Source organism: Scomber japonicus, chromosome 22 (assembly GCF_027409825.1).
Source record: "Scomber japonicus isolate fScoJap1 chromosome 22, fScoJap1.pri, whole genome shotgun sequence".
Classification (NCBI taxonomy): domain Eukaryota; kingdom Metazoa; phylum Chordata; class Actinopteri; order Scombriformes; family Scombridae; genus Scomber; species Scomber japonicus.
This window is the reverse complement of record NC_070599.1, coordinates 9,296,717-9,315,151: the sequence shown is the minus strand read 5'-3', so window position 1 is coordinate 9,315,151 and position 18,435 is coordinate 9,296,717. Positions and strand designations below refer to the sequence as shown.

General features: G+C 41.9%; 1 protein-coding gene across 2 annotated transcripts in view; it reads right to left on the bottom strand.

The window, feature by feature from the left end:
* The window catches only part of kdm6ba (lysine (K)-specific demethylase 6B, a), a 94,201-nt gene that overhangs the window by 50,983 nt on the left and 24,783 nt on the right, over nucleotides 1–18,435 (bottom strand). For both annotated transcript variants that reach the window (XM_053343894.1, XM_053343891.1), the window contains exon 3: nucleotides 7,774–7,840. The gene's annotated coding sequence lies outside the window, so the exon portion shown is untranslated. The remainder of the gene's footprint in view (nucleotides 1–7,773; nucleotides 7,841–18,435) is intronic.

The window sequence follows — 18,435 nt, the reverse complement described above, 5'->3', positions numbered from 1 at the left end:
GACCTTCTTTCTTACTGTACATTGTAATTTGGTCAATAGCTAGTGCACACATCAGCGTTACATAAAATGTAAGAGGCACCTATGTGAATATCTACACACCAGTGGAGCGTGAAGACAGTCTTGCAGGCACGGAAGCATCATTCAGACATGAGCCTATAACAATAGAAAATCAGCAAGTATTGCTTGATATGTGGAACATGTGTTTTTCTGTTTCATTTCGACTGTACTGCCTGGGGCTCTGAGGCTCTGCAGCCTAAACGGGGGCACTGTAATTAAGCGTTACACAAGAACAAATGAACCAGCATACAAACAGAGCACCTAAAAATATACTAAATGCAAATTCCCAAAACTCTTATCTACTGCTCAACAATACTGTTTCTTAAAATGAAGCAGATCTATGGCTTTAAATGTGTCCTTTTCACCGATTTGAAAAAAAACTGTCAGGCTTAACATCTCATTTGGATATTACATTGTAATTCCACATAAATGTGTTTTTTTAATCTAGCAATTATTCTAGCATTACTTCCAACAGCTAATGATTGTTTGATGACAGTGGTTGTACTTTGCATGAACCTGCATGTCAGTGAATATAACATCAGAGCTAACCCCGAGGCTTATATTATAAATAAGACTTATGACAATGAAATGGGTTAAATGAGGGCAAAGAAAGCAAACAAAGACAAGTAAAACAAGGTGAGTCAATGAAAAGAGCGCAAGAGCCGAGGAGGAAACCATCCATGGAGGGGAGGAGGAGGAGGAGAGATGGTCAGTCAATATGGTGGCACATTACATAATTCTCTCGCTGTATTGATTTATCTCCTTGCTGATTTGGCCCCTAGCCAGTATGCAATAGCATTTGTAATATTTGAGCAGGAGCCCAGACGGAGAGAAAGGGAGAGAAAGAGAGGCGAGGGGCAGATAGATGGCGACTGATAGAGGGGACAGTGAAAAACAGAGAAAAAGAGATCGAAGCGGAGAGAGAGAGAGAGAGAGAGGGCGAGCTGGGAATTTTGGGACGCGGCCAAACTGACACTGATAAAAAGAGCGACGAGAGAGAGAGAGTGAGAGGAAGCCACGACGGATAATGAAAAGTGACAGAGGGAAACAAAGCGTTTAAAAAGAACATTTAATTGAGCGAGATGGAAATAGCCGCGATTCTGGAGGGGGAAGAGGAAACAAGTACGAGCGGGTAAAAGAGATAGCGACAGATTGAGGGAAGGCGGGAGAGAAAGAATGTGTGTCAGTGAGGGCAGTGCAGGTTATCTTTGTTGCTGTGATCAGTACTGTTATATAAGAGACAGAAGCACTGGGCAGAACAGTCAGACACTGTGGATCTGTAGGACAAACTGGGTTTTACTGCAACACACAGTATGCCTTCAAATACTTACAGTAGGAACAGAAAGAGCCTGTGGCCATGTATGCTGGATATAAACTTCAGCAGCATTGACAGGTAGTGTACACACTAGCTGGCTAAATTTGAAAACGTGTATTTCTCTCCATTTTGGCTCTGGGCTCTTCAACAAGTCTCTAGAGTGGATGACTCTGAAGGCTGCCTCCATACTTTTTGTTTTATTTTTTGCCTTTATTAGGTAGTGACAAAAGAGATAAAGGGCCTGGAAAAGCAGGGAGAGAGAATAAGGGATGACATTCAACAAAGGTGCCCTGGATTTGAACTGAGGATGCTGCAGTTATATAGTATGCAGGTGTTGGTGTTTGCTGTGAAAACGGTGCAATCAGAAGAGAACTTTAAAGTCTGGTGAGGGAGTATGCAGTAGTCAACAACCTCCTGTCTACGCTCACTCTCTCTATGATCACCAATTTCCAAAGTCAGCATAGCCGATCAAGCAACGCAGCTGTATTCATGTTTACTTAATGCTGCCTCGATTGACATCTCAGTGTAGCGGTGCAGGCGGCACAGTGAAAGAAGCGTATCAGGAGCAACTTCGGTCCTTGTAACTGTGAAGGTCAGCAAGTGTTTGGCAGCCGAGACATAAACACTGTAGTTAAACGAGTTAAAAAACAAAACAAAAACGGAACTAAACTTGAAATGTAAAAATATGCGCGAAAGTGTAAGTGACACTTGAGCTGGTACACAGTCTGTGTAAACAGCTGTATTGATTTAAATTGAAGTAATCTATTCTGTTTGATGTGCACAAGATGCACAACTGAAAAATATGTCTGAAATGCCTCCTTTGTTGACAAGTCTATGTTTCTGTAATTTTATGTATTTATGTATTTAAGACCTCATTTTTTATCCTTGTTCAGTTGTCTGATGGCAAACAGGAGAACAACAAAATTGTGATTACAAATAAAAAACAGCAGTTAATCATAGAGAGCAGCATTGGATAGAACAAAGCTATATATTCTATAGGATAGAGACATTTACAAAAAAGACTTGAAACTAACTAAACCAAGTTGTAACCCTAACAGTAATGATTTACAGCAAGGGGACTAGCTTTGCTTTTTGTCCCTATAAGGGAAGCCTCCCTGTAACTGGGTCTGTCATGGTAACTACTTTTGTTGGATGATATTTTGTCCCAGAAATAATTGTGATAAATTATTGTCATTTTAATCGCATGATAATGCAAGCACGCCCTTTCAAAGTGCAATGAACTTTTAATTCTTAAATCATATTAAGACATTGGAATAGGAAAAAAAAAATCTTTCCCATGAACTGCAAAATGGGGAGGAGGGGGATGGGAGGTTTGCGCACTAAGTTTCTGTAAAATCACTGACACACCATTATGCACCGGGATGGAGTCATTTACCTTCAATGTTATATCAATAGTGCCGTTCAATTGCGCATTCCTGCTAGGGGCGTGATCAGTGAGGAATGGAGGCGACGACTTATTTAGTCATTGTAACGTGAACAGTCTACGCACCAGTCTTAGCCACTGACGCAGAGTGTGGGAGATCTGCCCGTGATGTGGACGTTGATGAAGAGCGGGCCTCACAAGCAGTCTTCCCCTTTTTGTAATTTTAACAACAGGAGCAACAAATGAATGCATCAGAATGCTGAAACCTTCAGGAAACAACCTGCTGACACAGGAAGACACATTATTTACCTCAAATCAATGAAGTACACACAGTGAGTTGAGCTGTGTATTCTGGCAATATATATATATATATATATATATATATATATATATATATATGCCATAATGAGGTCAGCAACAATGATTAAGGTCATGTCTATATATCACAGGATAAGTCAATATATGGATGTGATGATGCCAATAGTTACGTTACTGAACGATAAGTCAATTATGCAATCATGGCAGGCCTACTCACAACACAACTGTGTAAAGTGATTTATGTCACCACAACATGAAGAATACATGGACCACACACACACACACACACACACACACAAATATTCCTGTTCCTTATTATTCCCTTCATGCAATAGTATCAGGGCCTCTCTTTCCTCCTCCTCAATTCCTTTTCCCTTCTGGCACTTCCTCCTTGTTGTGACATCTTTCTTTCACTCACTCACTCACTCACTCACTCACTCTCTCTTTACTTCTCCATCCCTGGAAGAACTACAGACGGATGAGGGGAAGGAAGTGAAGATAAAGGCAGAAAACTAGATTAATGGGCTGAATGGAGCACAGAGAGGGAGAGAAAGAGTGAGGCGATGGAAGAGAGAAAAAAGTAGAGGGAGATGGAGGCTGAGCTAGAACAGGCTTTCCTTGTGCTACTGTGAATAATTTACTTTATTCCTCTCTCTCTCTCTCTCTCTCTCTCTCTCCCTCCCTTGCTCTTTCTCTCTCTCTTTCTCTCTCTAAAGATATATTCAAGATAAATTCAACTGGGGGGGATGTGAGCTGATTAATTGCCAATTAATGTTTAACGAGGTACAGCTGTGTTCAATTAACACTGGTTTAGGAACCGTCTCTCCCGACACCCCCCTCTCCCCCCTCCCCCGCATCAAATATAATACCCTCTCCTCCTTCTGCTGTTGGTTCCTCACTAAAGCAAGTCTTACAAGAGAGATGAAGAGGAGGCACTTTGGTCAGTTATTGCTAAAACATTGATGCTTACTTGAACCTCTTTTTTGCTCGGTGACAAATTTCGTTTTTCGACAAGTAATTGTGGATGCGTGATGAGTGGATGTCCGTATTGGATGATATTGGCATTCGGCGCCAATGCGGCAGGAATGCAGTGCAATGAATTGTGCCCTTTATATAGCAAGAGATCTCATCTGATAAAAACCTGCAATTAACCGTGATTGATGACTATGCCTGTCTTAACCATACCATAGTTGCCATGTACAGGTATTGTAGAAGGTGAACATATTAAAATTGGACATTTAAAAAAAGCGTTGTGACAGAACATAATTTGGGGTTTTGTAGAATAGGCCAATATCATCATTCATGTCTAGCAATAGCAGTTTTCCATGCAAATATAATGTAATGGGTATCTACAGCAGGACTCTCATTAACCCCTATGACATGTGAGCCACCGTGCCCTGGTGAAATGTCAAACTCCTAGTATAAAATGCCCTTAATAGTGACATGATAGTTACCTGTCATATTAGCTTATGGCTGAGTGGAGATGTGCGTTTGCCTTTTCCGGTGAACGAGAGATATATGTCTAAAATCAGCTGATGTTGAAGAAAAAAAAAATCTTAAAAAAGACTCTTTCCAGCTTTCACAGTGTTTTGACATTCAGGAAGCCTATTTATTCACTTCAAACTGACTGAAGGAAAACACCAAATTTGCATTTCACGTTTTTTGCAAAGTTTGCATAAAATTTATTTGACAGCTGGATGTAAACACAGCTAAAGTTAAGAGAGAGGGTGGTCTGGCCAGAAAAAAAACTTAAATCAAACTAAACTTGTTTGACTGGGAGCACAGAGTCCATGCTGGCAGTACATTTGACCACCATGACTGGCAGAAAGCTGACAATGTCTTCTCACTTGATTTATTACCTCATTAAACACTTCCCTAATGAGTTTATGGTCTCAATCTCTAGTTTCAAGTCTTCCTCAATACAGCATGATGTGCATTTCGTAAATGATGGTCCCATTTAGAGTCAAATAGACGATACAGCAGCACAACCATGGTGTAACTCCAGATTCACAGACGTAGCCATAGCGCTTGATATTTCAGTGTATTTTCAGTATATGAAAGTTAACTGTAAAACTTTTGTTTGTTTGAGCTATAATTAGCATTAGAATCTTCACAGTTAACCACAGACTGTAAACACACTGTGCTAACAAACCTAGCAGTAAGTGTTAGTGTCAGCTCCACCCTATTGTCAAAATATTATCACTTCAGACTCCAAAAATCCAAGATGGCGATGGTCAAAATGCCAAACCCGAGGACTCAAAATGAATTCCGTGAACCGACGGGTGATGTCATGGCGACAACATCCATTATTTGTTTAAACTTTATGGACTGAGGGTGCATTCCAAAACCCATACTACCATGCTATTTAGTATGCCAGAGTAAGATTTAGTATGTCCCAATATATAGTTTGGCAAATGCAGCATGCCAGAAATACCAGGATGTCCTACATTCAGCTGCAGTTTATTATATGCATGCCAACATACTTTGCTGGCTATACCCACAATCCATTGCACAGTGGAAGATACATCTACTGAACTGCCGAGTGAGACCGATGACAATGCTTTGCTCTATGGACTGCGAAGGATGTATGAGCAAGAGGGTCAAAGTTCAATGTTATGATTTAGTGGTATGTCCCAATCGTATGAACACTGCATGCAGTACTTTCTAAAAAGGCCACTGCAGTAGATACTAAATATAAAAAGAAAAAGGATGCCATCTGAAATGCAGCACCACCCGTCTTAGTCAATGTGAGGAAAATGACTTCCGAATGCACCCAAGCTGCAACAGTCTTGAAAATGCTAAATCCTTTTTATAGCAAAAAAAAAAAAAAAAAAGAGAGAGAGAAAAGAAAAAAAAGCCATGTTGTAAGTGCTACCGGAAAGTTTTTATGCAGAAATACAGCCCTGTCAGCCTAAACTGCACTGCTGAGCTGCATCTCATTTGCACTTAGGAATATTTGGTGTCACTGGTAGAAAATCAGCACACAAAATTTAATATTTACTTTATCTAAACAACAGATTTGATCATGAAAAATGTGTAAACCCCTCCCTCACCCTCCTTTCTTGGCTGTTTTTTCTCCTACCCAACAATCCATGTGATGCCTTCGTTATCTGCTGGCATGACGCAATCGCAGGTTGTCTGCTTCGGATTTATAAATGAGTGTACTGTGCGGAGCTTACTGATGCCATCTTACAATATGTCAAGGTAGTTGAGCTCCTAAATGTGAAACCTTTATGGTGTCATTTTAAGTTCCCAGTGCTGAAAATTCCTTATGCTTACTTCCAAATTTAACTCTACATGCCACAAATTTCATCAGTTCCCAGCACAAGCAGGAGAGTGTGTTATGATCTGCGATGGATTCAGCCCGTGAACTCACTGACGCCGAGACATTTGAATTCTCCAGCATGCTTCCATTTACCCTCCTCTCTCTGTGAGCAAAGACCCACAGGGCTCACAAGTTTGATGCCTTCTCTTTTTTTTCCCTCCACCTCTCATCCCCCTTTTTTCTTCATCCCGCCTTATCTTTTTCTTCCCTCTCCGCTCATCTGATTCATCATCTGCCGGGAGCCTCTACCTCCCTCGCTCTCTGTGTCCGTCTCTCTGTCCAGGAAAAACATCAACATCGTTTCGGTCTTGCTTCACTTTTTTTTTTTTTTTTTTTACACCGCATGTTTGTGTATAGTGCCCTCACTGCGGGAAGGAGATTGCAAAACCTGCCTGACCTGGTTAGTCCAGAACTGCTATACTCAGACACACACACACACACACACACACACACACACACACACACACACACACACACACACACACACACACACACACACACACACACACACCAGTGGGGCCATGTCATATGTAAATATAATAGTCACTGTCATTTATAATAGAAATATTAGGAGAAGCCTTAAGAGTAATGAGCACAAGAGGAGATTAAAAGTATTGCATCCGTCTGTTGGAGTGAAAGTGTGTGTGCAGCCATGTGTGACTGCCAGTGTGTATGTACTGTATGTATGTATTTCATCACAATCTATTAACTCCACCCATCTGTTCACAAAGGAAGTGAGAGAAGAAGAAGAAGAAGAAGAGAGGAGAGGTAGGGATGTGCAGAGTTGGCTATCACTCTTCATCCCTATTCGTCCTCCTCCTCCTCTTCTCCCTTTCTTTGTCCTCTACCTCCATGCCCATCTCTCTTCTCTCTCCTCCTCCGCCTCCTCTCTTCTTCCTCTTCTCTAATCCCTCCTCCTCATCCTCTCCCTCATGCCTGTCTCTCCTCTCCTCCTCTCCTCCTTTCATCTTCAGATGCAGCTAGAATGGAGCTCAGCTTCCTCTAAAGACCCAGCAGGTGTATGGTGTGTCTAATTGTATGTAAGTGTGTGTGTGAGTGTACAAAATGTGCTTTATAGTCCGGTGCATGACAGCTTTTTTTTTTCCTACAGTGTCACATCGTGCCTGTGTTTGTAGCTACTGTATGTGTGTGTGGATGTTTGTGTGTGTGTGTGTGTGTGTGTGTGTTGGAGATATCTAGTTTCCTCAGGGGAGTCCAGGCCCATTTCCACAGTCTGCTGTAGCCAACCAACCCAACAGTGCATCGATAATCTATTAGGGTAGACATACACACACACACACACACACACACGCACACACACACACACACACGCACGCGCGCGCACACACACACAGATATGCTTGTTCTTCTTACCTGCCACTGCTGAGCCCACTCTGGGTGTGTACTGACTGTAAACGGGTGGGCCAGATGTTGCTTGCACCTGAAAAGCAACCATACCACAGATATAAGTGATGATACACACACACACAGACAGACAACATACTGTATAACAGTGGCAGTGAGGATATATACATTGTAGAATAGTTCCATGCTCTCAGCCTGTCAGTCACATCTTTTTGACTATGTCTCTTTATGCTGTATAGTCATTAGGTGTGTCAGCTCACTCAAAAATGTATGAGAGCCTAACAATCACATACATTATGCTCAGAAATACACCTCAGTAAGAGAATTGAAGTTTCCTCTCATTAGTTTTGCACCTTGAAAACGACAACAATTGACCTCAAAGTGAAACTGAATGCAGTGGAACATTCAAACCAGACATATTTAAAGACTTGGAGTATTTTAAGGGAGCTAATTATGCCCATTTCCTTCTGATGAGTGAAGTATTTAGACTATATGAAGGAGGTTTCACAGTAAATTAACCTGTAAATACGCACATGCACACTTGAACACAGTGAGACTCAGTCAAAATATTACGACAAGAAGACAGGATAGCAGAAAATACGCAGAGGCATTTAACACACACACACACACACACACACACACACACACACACACACACACACACACACACACACACACACACACACACACACACACACACACACACACACACACGATCTGATGTAACCATGCATGTATATATGAAAATAGAGACACACACATACAGAAATGCTCAAGGCGAACAGAACTCAATGTACTGACCAACCGCACAGAGTGGTAGTGATTACAGCTGCCAGCCAAGACATACACCCACTGTCATAATATCCTCTAACACACACACACACACACACACACACACACACATAGACACACAGAAATAGTGGCAGATATGGACAAACGCACACACAAAATAACACACGGCCAGACAAAACACATAAACAAGATACTCACATGATGTAACAATGTGAAATAGGGCTATCAGACATCACCATAATTAAAGCTAAAGCCTGTTTATCGACCAGTTAAGTAGGACAGGGGGAGCTAAGCCTCAAACATGCAGCTTGTTTACAATAACACATCCGTACACAGATAGTATAACAGCATCTTAAACACCATCCTGTGCTAACATATATTTATTGGAGCCAGATTCCTAAAGGAGGACGTCAATCACATCAGGTAATGTCCAGAGGGATTGTGGGAATGTTGCATTTACAGGCAGATAAAACATGCACTGAGGAAAAAGCTAATTTATTCACTATAGAAAATACACACACACATACATCTATATATACATAATTATAATTCAGAATGGCTTTGGGAGGGGGAGAAAAATGGCCATCATTGTTTCCCATAGCCCAAGGTGACTTTTTCCAATTTATTTTATCCAACTAATAGTCCGAAAAGCATTTGATTTATAATGACAAAGTGAAGCAGTAGATACATTTAATAGTGACTCATACAGTTCAGTAATTATTACTGGAATAATTGTCAATTCATTTCATTTCCTACACCATCATTTTTAGGTGACCCAGATAAGACGTGGCTGATTATCATGATCATACAGTGATGTCTGATTGGCTAATAAGAAGCCAGCATTTAATCATTCCTTATGTGTGAAACTGAATACCAGATGACTTACACTGACACTGAATACTAATAATGATTGATGGAGCTGACTAAAGACTGGTGTAACTTAATTCTTACATGGCGGAGACCACTACAGGCTGGTGTCAATTCACTTCCAAGGTGAGAATGAAATCTTGAGACTGTTCCTTTTGAGACAAAGCTTAAAGACTGACTGTCTCCTGGGAAGACAATACATACCCACAATGCCATCAAAGAAAAAGAGACAAAGCTATTGTTGAGGCAATTGATTCACACAAGGAGAAACAATGGAATAAACCCTGAGTATCACTACTGTTTGGACAAGCCTCTTCTGCTTTGGATTTGGAAAAAGCTGCTCTTACAGAAGCACACTGCAGTAGACTCCCAAAATATACTGCAACTGTCCCACTCATCACACATTCCCAGAGGAGACAGCACATCCTGTTTAAGTTGATGCTGTATTGTTTTGTTAATTTTGATCGTTTCATTTGTGAACCAAAACTGTCAGAGATTCAAACCTCAAGGCACAAAACCCAAGCAATCATTACATGTAAACCCCAAAATATTCCATCATCTACCATTTTTTCCTCTTTGGATAATCCCTGGATTCCTGCCTTCTAGAATTCCTCCACAGATTATCCCTTCGATTAAACCACTCTAGGGCCTAGGAGAGGGGGAGGAGTTGAAGGACGAGGTGGTGGTGGTGGTGGTGGTGGTGTATAACGAGGATGGGGAAGGGGTTGGTGGGGGGGGGGGGGGACTTGTTTTAAGAAGTTGGAAGTCTGTGAATCTTGCTGGGCTTGCAGTTCCCCTGCGGACATGTTTTGTGCACGTTGAGGAATGCGCTCACTCCATCTCTCTTGTTATAACCCCCCCCCCTCCTCCCTCCTCCCGATCCCCGTCTCCCTCTTTACCTTCAACTCCTTTCTTACTCCTTCTTTAGGGAACGGAGGTATGTAGGCAGACGCAGACAGCCGCACTAACTCACAACACTGATCTGCCTGACAACAGCCTGAGGGCCCGCACATGGGCACACTCACAGACACACAGTCGCTACAGAAAAGGAAGAGGAAAGAAAGACCAAAAGAGGGGCCCCGGGACGGAGCCTTGAGGCACTCCAACCTGGTGACACAACAGCAGCAGCTTCCCCCTGGGTCCCCGGCCAGTGAGCTCACAAAACCACGGGTTTGGAAACTGCTCCGCTCCTGCCTGCTAACTGCCTTTGTTTGGTAGAAAACAATGACTAGCCCCCTGCTCCGTAATTTACAGGGGAGTTGGCTCATTCCTCTGAGTGGAATGTACAGTGGGAGCAGCTTGCATTTCATGACGGGGTGGAGAGATTTGTGATCCGGGGGCTGGGGGGTGGAGGGGGTGGGGTGGCTATCCGGCCGGAGTAAGGCAGTGTTCAGGAAAGGGTGAGTGAGTTTAGCAGCTATTTTTAGGCCGCATGTCATTTTAAACTTGTGGCCTGCTCCTGTACTGTACTGGGAATGAAACGCTAGTGAGGATATGTGGACTTGCATAGTACTGACAAATCTGTATGACAAAACAAGACAGAACAACCTGCAAAGTGTTACCTCCATAATACTTCCAACCAATCTCGCTGCTGTGCTTTGTCAAAGCTGCGGCATTACTCCATACACACAAAAGGAATCCACATTCAAACAGTGAGCGACTCAAACACAGGTTAAACAACAACAAAAAAAGAATGTGCAAGACAAATACTGAAATCTATATCTACAGAGAGTACAGCAAACAGAAATCCACACTAAACACACCTTAGATTGTGAGGACAAATCATGGAAGCTATTGAGGATTTCTGCAACGCACACATAAGCACATGCAAACAATCACAAAGTCGTTCCGTCTCTAAAACCGCCACCCACTCAGTCCTGCTGTCACCTTACTTAACCTGCGGTACTGCAAAAGCTGCTAAAGATGGAGAGAGATAGAACGACAATGGCGAGGAAGATGTAGCGATGAAGCGGGGAAGAAAAAAAAAAAAAATCAACTCAAGATCAGCTCGTCTTAGTGAGCCGATGCAAAGCCTGAAATGAAAGGGAATGAAAGAGAGTGAGAAGAAAGTGGGGAAGATAGAGAACATATGGCATATGAGGTTTTCCTTCCCTTTCCCTCTTCTCCTCCGTTACCCCCCCCCCCCCCCCCCCCCCGTACACACCTGGGACCATTACTCCTCCTGGAATCAACACCCAACTAAAACTCTACTTTCTTTAATTAGTTCTCTCTCTCCCTCCTCCTCCATCCATATGCTCTCATCTCTCTTTCACCTTTTCTCTCTCTCTCCATCTCTGCTCCAATCTGCTCCGTCTCTTTTGTCTCCGATCGTCATATCTTAATATCTTGCATTTGTTTTCCTTACAGACACCTCTTTACTGCTTCCGCCTCTTTCAATTACTCAGAGAATTACCGCATTAGACAAATATTGCTGAAGCAGTATTGAAAATAGAAATAGTTATCTCTTACAAATCCCTTATTCTCATTGCCTACAGTGTTTATACAGCTCTGTTTGACTGGGTGTGGTTTGGAGGCTGTGTGGGAAATGGGATTGAGCAAGTGTGACTATTTCCACATTCTGACACTTAACTAATCAATGAAGAAAAGATGGGAGAAGCAATACTCTGCTGACAGGGTGGATCTGTGTGTATTAGCATGAGAGGCAGAGGCAGTGTTACACATGACAGAGAACAAGGCTAGAAGCGAACAGAGGAAGATCATTTTTGAATGATTACGAGAAGAATAAAAATATTCAAACTAGTTGTGTGATTTTGAGAGAGAAAGTGATTTTTGTGTTGATTTGGCACAAAACCTGATTTTGTACAGAGTGCGATATCAAAAATTGATGCTGCTGGTCTGATTTGTACTGAAAGTGATTTTGTGCAGAAAGTGAGATATCAAAAATTGATGGTGCTGGTCTGATGCTACCAAACATTAAAAACATCACTTGAAGCCATTTTCCAAGCCTCTCCCTTCTCCCTTTAATCTTCTGTGGTCTGCACCATGAGAAAGCAACCGAGCACTGGCTCACTTGTTATATTTGATTGTTTATGTTTCATGCATATCAAATTATAATTTAATCATTAGACAATTTGGTTTTGTCTTGTGTAACAAGATGTGCATGAAATATCTCTAATACATGTGGCGTCTCTGGTATGTAATAGGAGTGTCAATTGATTTACAAAAATAACTAATTAATCACTTTTCTCTTTTTAATATGGAAGCTTCTATTAATGGATATTAAAATATATAATCCTGGAATGAATGCAGAGTCAACACTGAAGAAGTATATTTACACTATTGTTTAATCTCTTTTTAACTGTGAAAATATTCTCTCCTGTGAACAACACATTTCCATTGACTGTCAGCTTGAATGACATTTCTAATATGCACAGAAGCAAAAGAAATAATAAGAAAACCTAGGCTTATATGTTCAACTGCCAGTTGAATGTCAAAACCAGGTTTTCTTATCAAAATAAGATATCTTAGAGAGCAATATTTTCTAATATAAATAATAATTAATGACAACAAATGTGTTCCATGTTCAAATGCCAGTTGAATTTCATCAAGATCCACAATAGTCCAAGCAAATATGAAAAGAACAACTCGGAAAGATTCAGCTTCACACATGACAGATACAGACAGAGTCCAAAGAGACTCCTTTCCTCTTTCCAAAATTAAGCTTAACTTTGGAGCATTATTTAGCCCCCTTCCAAATAAGCTAGCATGACATGGTACCAATGGATTCCTCCCATCTTTTAGTTTCATATGATACAATTATCTTCATGCTGGCACTATGAAATACAGGAATGTGTTCATCTTGTTCATTTTAACAGCACTAGTATATAACCTGTGTGCTGTACACCTTTTTGTAATTACATTCAATCACAGAAATGCCAACAGGTCCTGTACTGTTAGATTGCAGAGGTGACTTTTACAGACAAATCACTCTGCATGATTTTCAAACTTGATGTAGACGCGTAAAAATGCCAGAATACTTAAAGAGAGCAGTGCAAGTCTGAAAGTGGCTACTGACGTGGCTGCCTGCTTCTCTTTGATGTCTGCAACCCTGACTTCCAAAGGGACAAGACATTTTATGTATGTGTGTGTGTTTGAGTGAGTGAGTGTTGTGTCTAAGAGGGACACAGACAAGGCGCACAGGAATTTATTGCTTACTTAAATCATAGTGACCTTAATCCTGGGAGCCCACATCAAAGTTGTCCACACTTTTATGTACTACATGTGGTAACTTTCTCTTTAAATTAGAAAACAGAAACGCCTTTATGAATACCATGTGTTGCTGACTTGAAGTGTAAGTTGCAGAAATAAAGTATCAAAGAAAATGTGCACTTTCAGCAGAGATGTATAAACTCTGGGCAGCGCACCTGAAAAATATAAACAACCTCGACACTTCTCATAACTGTCAAGAGTAATTACAAGACACCTTGTCATAGTAAAACATTGCATTTTCATGTAATCATGTGACTCAATGAAGTAGATAAATATTAAAACTGTAGAAAATATAATAAAGAAAGTCAACATTTGTCTGGATGTATGTATGTATTTAAATATGGGACATAGTGAGGGGTTATAAATACACCTACCACATTGTGATTTATGTTTCCTAATAAGCTCAGTTCACCTGGGTTCATGACAGCCATTATTATGAGTTATAGTGGTTTTAATGAGATGTCCTTACACTTGTCCCAGGTCTGTGACAGTTAAATAATGGCGACTGTAATGAACAGACACAAAGGAAAGAAAACAAAACATGACCAGTCAATGACCGGACTTTCCCCCTCACACTAATTTAAAAAAGGAACACAGATGCAACAAGGTGAGTAAATCATGAAGGAGGCTTCAGTGCAGCCTATCATGAATGGAAGTCTGCAGATTTAATGTGGAACTTTACACAGTGTAAACACAATGTGATACAGTATTAGCTTCTAAGAATGAAATAGTAACTTACAGAGGTCTTTGGAAATTTTAAAGGGAGGTTGCAGCCTAATTTATCATTGAGTCAGTTTTGTCACTCGTATGCATCATGACATGTCTGGATGAAAATACAGTTGATCTTGCTCTGATAGATGGCTGCAAATGAGGCTTTTAGCTGTGCAAATTAGAGGGAGGAATGTAATGAATTTCAGTGGGAGGAGATGACCAAATTAAGCAAAAGCACTAAGTCAGACTGAGGAGGAAAATCCCACATCTGAAGGAGCACGTGTTGTCAAGTGGTTCTAAATGTGTGTGTGTGTATATGTGAGTGAGAATATGTGTTTGACTCTTACTGCTCACATTAATCTCTGCCAGGGTGCATTTGTAAACGTCCCCTCCCCTCTGTCTGGCCTCGTTGCTATGACACCTGCTTGGGGCACGTGTGGGGGCTTAACTGTCTGGCCTGACCTTTGACCTCACAGAGCTCTAACCTTCATGACCTGAGCAAGTGGTCTTGCATTGACCACTCCCACAGAACTGCTGACAGAGAATGTGAGAATCCGCCATTCATAAAGTCCAAAGAGGCTCCAAGCAGAATTCCTGCAGACTTCCAGAGTCTTTGCTAAGAAGAGAATCCATAAAATCTACAAAGTTAGACGTGCAGTATTAGTTTTTAATTTATGTACACTGTGTTGGTAGTTGGTTGTAGGTTTGATGTGAATCTAGTATTAGCAGTGTTTAGCAGCTCGTGTAAAGGGAAAATTCTACAGTCATCATATCTCTATATTGTAGCTACTACGTAAAGCAGCAGACCATGCACATATCTCACACTATTTTCCAATGGCAGTACCATCAGTGCCAGGAAGGAAGTCTGAAGTCCTGTCTCAGTGCCTGTCACCCCCTTACAGTGCTGTGCCCTCTCTGACTTGATGTGATAACTGAATATGTCACACAACGTATGGCAGAAGTCATCCAGAGACGCTGTATAAGAAAGTCTTTGTAAGCATGTGAGGCATGACAGTGGGGGCCATTGATCCCTACATGTAGAGTATATACACGGAGTGGATGAGAGGGGAAATGCGTGCATGTGTGTTCTTCATGCTTCTCTTTACATTCAAGTCATTTATATGGATGCTAAAGCTTTGACCTAAGAGGCTTTTCTGCTGAACACACACACACACACACACACACACACACACACACACACACACACACACACACACACACACACACACACACACACACACACACACACACACACACACACACACACACACACACACACACACAGAGAGCCTTGGCATTTCTGGGACCCTGGGGAGGATTTTGCATCAGTTTTCGGTCTCCATTTTTATGTCATCAACCTCAAAATCTTCTCATTACTTTTGTATTTAGTGTTGTTGTGCAGAGGAACAATCCACCCCCTCCTTGTCTGAAATCCGTACAGTGAATAAAACAATTACATTTTAAATGGTCAAGATGATAAAACTGGGAAAATGTGGGTCAAGGCTTATTCCTGTGAAAACAATGTGAAAAGTGTATTCATTATACATACAGTAAGCTACATGTCCTACAATTACACAACTACAGCAAAGGACAAATAGATGCAAAGAGACTTTAAGACTCCAATATGCTGCCTGTGCAGTGTTCAGATATTGAGTTGTGGCAGAGTTTCTCTGCAAGCATGTAGAGCTGGACAGTGTTAAACACTGACCTCAAATATGTACCTGGAGACTTAGATGCAGTTTGGGAACACAACCAAGTAAGAAATGAAACACAAGACAAGCGTCACACATAGGGGGCCAACAGGAAAGGGTGAGGACCTGGACAACTGCCTAGTTTGCCACACACACACACACACACACACACACACACACACACACACACACACACACACACACACACACACACACACACACACACACACACACACATAAAATGTATATGAATGCAGAGGCACAGACAAAGATAGCATTTAGGTCAGAGTATCACAGAGAACCAACATTATTTCACTGTGCAAATAAAGCCTGCAAACAATGTGGAAGATAGCTTTGTGTGAGTGTGTGGTGTCATTCTGTCTTCCTACTAGCATAAGACACAGGCTCTGCTCGCTAGGGAGGCGTCACGCCTTTATTTATTCATCAACGTTCTGGGAACTCGCAATGAGAGACAAGGTCAATACATTATCACACACACACACACACACACACACACACACTCCACTCCTCCACCTTCCACCTATAGAAAGATCACAGCATATACTTCTCTAGGATACCTTTGCCAACACATATGCTGTAATGACTTGTGTTAAAATGGTATCATAGTACACACACAAGCCACAAACCCTCTCTCTCTCTCTCTCTCTCTCTGTGTTCTGAAACTTGTTGGCCGAATGAGCCGTGAATCAGAGCCCAGAAAGCACACAGACCCTATTAAACGCTGCCGGATCTGCAACACACACCCTATTAAATGCACCAGATCAGCTGAGTCAGCAAGCCCAAAGAGAAAAGACAGGAGATTTAGACAAAACAATGAGCTCTGTAACGAGGAGACGCAGCGTGCACGCGCACACATAAAACTTTAGTCTTGATCATGTACAGTATGCTGACATACTTGCACGCACGCAAGTACAGAAACGTGCACACAGTTACAGAAATGCCAAGAACAAAGGGAACTCGAACACAAAGGACCGGGCACACAAACATATAAATTTCAAAAAGACACAGGAACACACACAAACACACCAGTTTGAGGAACACAAGCATGTGCATGTGTTACTTTGCATCTGGCTCCTCTTAGGCAAAGACACAAAAGAAGTAGTATGTGTAGTGAATGTGGCATTGTGTCTGTGTGTGAGTGAGCGTCATTTGGTCAGTGCTTTGATAGCTGGTGAATGAGAAGGAGGACTCACCATGAGTCCAGACAGGAGAGAGAGAGAGAGAGAGAGAGAGAGAGAGAGAGAGAGAGAGAGAGAGAGAGAGAGAGAGAGAGAGAGAGAGAGAGAGAGAGAGAGAGAGAGAGAGAGAGAGAGAGAGAGAGAGAGAGAGAGAGAGAGAGAGAGAGAGAGAGAGAGAGAGAGAGAGAAAGAAAGAAAGAAAGAAAGAAAGAGAAAGAGAGAGAGACAGAGAGAGAGAGGCTGGCCGCTGTCAGATACACAAACACAAACCACATGCAGCTGTTCAGCGTCTGCCTGAGAGGCACGTGACACATACACATACACACACACACACACACACTTGCACAGAAATCCTCACACACAAACAGACACCGTAGCAACAGAGGCAAACACATCTTTCTTACTTGGGCAGGGGACAAGCGAAAGACTATTTCACCACCACGTACATCTATGTGGAAATCCACGATTAATTTGTGTGTGTGTGTGTTTGTATGACTGGCTTGTAGTGAGTTGTGAGTCATGTAGAGGGTTGTGGGTCTGACTGTGGGGTAAAAATAGCCCTGGTTACAGAGTGATGATGAAATAACTGGCTGTACCAGCTGCACACACACTCACAAAGTTTTTGATGCATTTAGATCCATAAAGTCTTTGTCATTGTCTTCTCTGGTCAGCGGTGGTGCAACTAACTGTCTGTGTCCTCTCTTGTCTCTGTGACACGTATGTGTGTGTGAGAGAGTGTGTGTGTGTGTATGTGTGTGTGTGTGTGTGTGTGTGTGTGTGTGTGTGTGTGTGTGTGTAGGGGCGTCAGTATGTCTAATCTTGCCCCCACTTTATCTGCAGGACACTCCTGTGCTAGTCTCACCAGATCACAGAGAAGGAGAGAGAGAGGAGAGGGGGGGATGATGGGAGGAGGAGGAGGATGCAGAGATGAAGGGAGAGCTGTGACCTGAGCGTTTGATCTTAAAGTTTGGAGCCGACCAAGGGAAAACTTCAAACACTGCATTGAATTAAAAAGATTACCTACGCAGCACACACATACTTCTTTCCCTGGTAGCACACACACACACACACACACACACACACCACACACACACACACACACACACACGCACACACACAGTCAGTGAGAGCAGTAAAAGAGACAATGTCAGAATAATGAAATGTGACGCTCAACTTTAGCC